Consider the following 5000-nt stretch of genomic DNA (forward strand, 5'->3'; position numbering starts at 1 on the left):
GTTCAAATGTTCATTCCTTTGGATTTTTGCTTGGGGCCCAAGGTGACCCTTGAATCTGACTCAGGCACGTTGAATCATGCAATCATTCTTCTTAACATGGACTTTTTGAAATATTTTTTCACTAAAAAATGTGATCGATATGATTCATTTTGAAAAAAATGTTGAGATATACATTTTTTATAGTGTAAGTGATTAAAACATATCTACTCTTCAGAAACTAGACCCATATCTGTTTTCATTAATAAGTTTAACTTCTCGGATTAGCCAGGTGTTCTTGCTAATGAATGTTTAATATTGATGAGATGTACCATATCACACCTGTAATTACCCCGTCCCCCATGTCATTGTCATTGGTCCATCTGTCTCTCTCAGACAGACAAATGCAAAGCCTGAACCAGCAACAAAATGGCAGCTGAATCCCAGCTCATCTTAAGACCCCAGTATAGTTCACTCTGCCGAGTGTGGAGACCCCTGGTTTTTATCCACTCCAGTTGCCACAGTCTGTTTTGAGCCTGATGTGGAACGACTGTCAGCTCTCGATCGCCACCATCCCCCCCATGCGTTCCACCCTCCCCCCTTCAACATTACCCACATTCCCTGGCAACTCCGCGTTCGTTCATTCGTTCCCAGCATCCTGTGCAGTCACGCTAGTATCGCAATTATTGACCGCCGCAGAGAGAGGAGGGGAAATGATCTCCGGCTGTATGTAATGTAATGGCATGTTTCCGAAGCCATCTCTAATTTGAACAAGACGAATCGCCCTGAAATGCATTACAATTTAATAACGCTGTCACCGGCTGGATATTATCAGAGGTGCGGGGTACCGAATGGGTGAGGGAGTGTGGGTGGAGTAGGGCGGAGTTGGTCGGGTGGGGGGGGGATGGTGCTGGGAAAAGTAAATGAGATCTCACACAGAAGAAGAAACGAGCACAGAGATATCAGGATGGAGAGAAAGAACAAGATGAGAGATGGCAAGCAGGGTGTGCCTGTGTGTGTGTGTGTGTGTGTGTGTGTGTGTGTGTGTGTGTGTGTGTGTGTGTGTGTGTGTGTGTGTGTGTGTGTGTGTGTGTGTGTGTGTGTGTGTGTGTGTGACTGTGTGTCTGTGTGTGTGTGTACGTGCGTCCGCATGCGTCTACAAGCATGTGTCTGTCTGTCAGGATGGCGTTTCTGCTTCGCTGCCTTTTGTTTGTCGCATTTCCTGCTTCTGTGGCTCTGCAATCTCTCTGATGCCCAGCGAGGAGCATTGATTTGCATGTATGGAATGAAATGAGTAAATTTGTGCACAGCCCTCCCTTTTCACCACCGCCTTCCCCACCCCCCGGCCCACACACACACACACACACACACACACACACACACACACACACACACACACACACACACACACACACACACACACACACACTGCCTCTCTATTGGATAAATTTGTGTACAGGCCTCAACTTCCACCTCCCACCCTTCCCCATTCCCCTCGCCACCAACCCAATGCATCTGTTTTGCTTGCCTGCTTTTCAACATTCTGCAGCAATATGGGTAAGAGAAAAAAAGCGTGTCTGGTGCACTAATGCTATGTATCGAATGAAATGAGTAAATTTGTGTACAGCCCTCAACTTCCCCCCTCCTAACCTCTCCCTCCTCCTCCTCACCCCAACGCTTCTGATTTGCTTCTTTGCTTTTCAACATTCTGCATCTATAAGGAGGAGAGAGAGAGAGAGAGAGAGAGAGAGAGAGAGAGAGAGAGAGAGAGAGAGAGACATGGCCAGTGTTCTACTAATGCTATGTATCAAATCAAATGAGTACATTTGTGTACAGCCCTCAACTCCCCCAAACTCCCCATCCCCCTCCCCATCCTCCTCTTCACCCCAATGCTTCTGATTTGCTTCTGTGCTTTTCAACATTCTGCAACTACAAGAGGGAGAGGGGAGGGGAGGGGGTTAGACCAAATAAAACATGGAGGATGAGCTGCTAATGCCATGCAAAAGGCCCCGGAGAATGAGGCAGAATATTACATTTCATGATGGAAACGCGATTGAATTTTGAGTGCTGATTTTCGAAGCTCCACTCAGCGGAAAAAACTTGTGTATTGACACCCAGTCCTCCAATCCAACATGTAGCAACTGCTACATTCTAATGCATTTTATTGACTGAAGAAGCCGGCAGGCAAATTACTTTTTTTTTCATTCTCTCTCGCACTCTCTTTTTTCTGAAGTTTTTCCAACAATGTAGGCACTCGTTGATTATAGTGTCACTTGAGGGGGAAAAATAGATTAAAAATTCTTTGTTTTTTTGTTTCATTTCTCTCTTAGAATAGAAAGTGCAACACACAGTTTCACATAGGGTAATTTTAGAACAGAAACTTCAAAAGTGATTTGGGGGGGTGGAGGTGCTGAGGTAGGCCTTTATTTCTGTATTGTTTGATGAATTGTCAGGTAGTTGAAGGAGTTGGATGAGGAACTGCGATGTCTTTGTAACATATTTATAGCTAAGCAGATGAAAGAGCGATGGGAGCGCAATTTGTTTTACTCCTGCACCATTTCGCTTGCAGTGACTGGACTGCTGTAATTGCTTTTTAAACACCAGTGTGCTGTGTGTGTGTGTGTGTGCGTGCGTGCGTGCGTGCGTGCGTGCGTGCGTGCGTGCGTGCGTGCGTGCGTGCGTGTGTGCATGTGTGCATACAAACGTGTATGTGTGAGTGTACTGTTTGTTTGATTATTTGCGTGTTGTTTACAAATCCCCTTTTCATTTTTAATCTTGAGCCTCATATCTCTGCTGACATATTTGAGACAGCTTGTCCACACACATAAAGCTGTAATACCATTATTGTTTGTCTGGTCACAGACTTGTGTCTTGTATCTCAAAACAGGAATAGCTGTTCAATTTTATCTCAAAGAACAAGTTAGAAGAGGACCAGAGGATATATGTAGCAAGGTCAACTAGGCTATGTTGCGTGCTAACCCTCTTAAGGCCAAATTACAGTTCTGCAACAATTGACGTGAATTGTCTCTTGAGTCTGGTCACAAATCTGTTTTGCTGTTATGGTTCTGCGCATGAGATCTCATGTCGCGAGCCACATTTGGAATAGTGCGAGTTTCCTTCACTAAACTGTAAGCACTACGGTCATTATTAAGCAATGTTGCTTTCTAGCTCAGTTAGCTTAGTACTTTTACACAAACTGCAAAGGCAAGGCACTGGTATCATTATTTGAAATACCATGTCTGTTTTTTTACTTCCGGAAAATGCAAGCATGGTGAAATTTGAGTCTGCCGATGTGTGTTCACATACGGTGGAGAAACTAGGCTACAAAACGGTAGTCAGACTGCAGGCATTGTGCCACGCGTGTCCAACTGATACATTGTTTGTTGCTTAATAATCCAGTCACTGTAGCTTCATTTATGTACACACACTAGAAACAAAGCATTGATATCGTATTTTACAGAATATTGACAGTGCCTTTTGTCTGCGAAGGTTCACGTGTGTTCCTGTACATAGTCAGGCTTTTTTGACATGCGTGACAACGCTCGCAGAGCCTCTGCGTGGGGGCGTGGTCGCATGCAGAGACAGATTTGACTCACGCAGAGGCTATGCGTTGGAGGCATAAATTAGGCCTTAAAACCGAACTGGTGTACAATTGATGAATTGATTAACCAACATAGTGAAATAGAATCACTGCAAATGACTAATAATGAGAAGGAGGGGGAAACTCTCAAGTGCCATCTCCCCAAAAAAATTGAACAGACAATAACCTAGGAATGACAAACAGCCAAGAAAGGATGCCGTGTCAGCTTCTATAATAAAAAAATGAATCAACACCGTCATGTTCGGCAACCTCCATGTTGGTGGGCAAATAAAGACAGATCTGGCCCATTACGGCCTCTCCCACGGTGCCAGCGATACCCAGCACACTGACAAGATGGATGTGTCTCTCTAGCACCGTCACCATCGTGGACGCCTTTTTCGTTTCCCACGCATCATGTACTAATGGATCCTTTCGTTTTTGTTTTTTCAGCCTCCCTTTTTGTTTTTCTATTTGATATCCATCCGTGGACATAGTGCCAAGTATCAAGTAATGAAGTGGTGTTGTCTACTATAAATCAACACGGTCATGTGGGCCATCCCTGGTCTGTTGTGATTAGAGAGGTGGTCTTTGGGTCACATGGTTGCAGGTTCGAATCTCATCTTTGCCAGTAGGCGGCACATGTGTGTCTCTGCTACTTCATCCCTGGCTGTTGTAGTGCCCTTGAGCAAGACACCCGACACCACATTTGAAACGGATAACCGTAATAACTGTAAGTAGCTTTAGAGTGTAATGCAATGTACAGTAATGTAATGTTCGGCAGCCTACATGTTTGGTGGGCAAATAAAGACAGATCTCTTCCATTATGGGCTCTCCCCACTGTGCCAGCATTTCCCAGCACACTGACAAGATGGATGTCACTACTGTGGTCCACGTCACCAGGCCATTTTGTTTTCCCGCACATTGCGTGCTAATGGACTCATTAGTAACTGTGCTCTTTTCCCTCTTATTACCTCTTCCCTTTTCATATTCATACATGCATACTACATACATGCACAGTAAAAATGCAGAGCTAATTCAACCGAGAGTACAATCGAGAGTACTCTGGGACCAAATACTCTCTTGAAGATGCTAAATGAACTCTCTAAGTGTTGAATTAACGCTGCATTTCTAATGTGTCTATGCCAGTCTGTCCCCTCTGAATACTATATGCGGTGAGGCTCTACTGAGATGTCTTTTCTTCTTCTCTCTCGACATTGTCGTGGAGGTAATTATAGACGGAAAACCTCACCTCTAAATAGTCGCCAAAGGAGATTGAAGACGTGTGTTTGTACGTGCATGTGTGCATGCGTGCGTGCGTGTGGATGACAGGATGCTAGCTAGCACACTTCACAAAGGTAATTTTCCATTGTGGTTATGCTGCTCTGCCAAACACTAATCACAGGGATTAGGTGTAGGAGGGCCACAGTGACATAAGGCTTTGAAA

General features: G+C 44.7%; 1 protein-coding gene across 6 annotated transcripts in view; it reads left to right on the plus strand.

Annotated features, from left to right (window-relative positions):
- The window catches only part of myo18ab (myosin XVIIIA b), a 215723-nt gene that overhangs the window by 186843 nt on the left and 23880 nt on the right, over nucleotides 1-5000 (plus strand). The window lies entirely within an intron of this gene.

The sequence above is a fragment of the Engraulis encrasicolus genome, chromosome 8 (assembly GCF_034702125.1).
Source record: "Engraulis encrasicolus isolate BLACKSEA-1 chromosome 8, IST_EnEncr_1.0, whole genome shotgun sequence".
Lineage (NCBI taxonomy): Eukaryota > Metazoa > Chordata > Actinopteri > Clupeiformes > Engraulidae > Engraulis > Engraulis encrasicolus.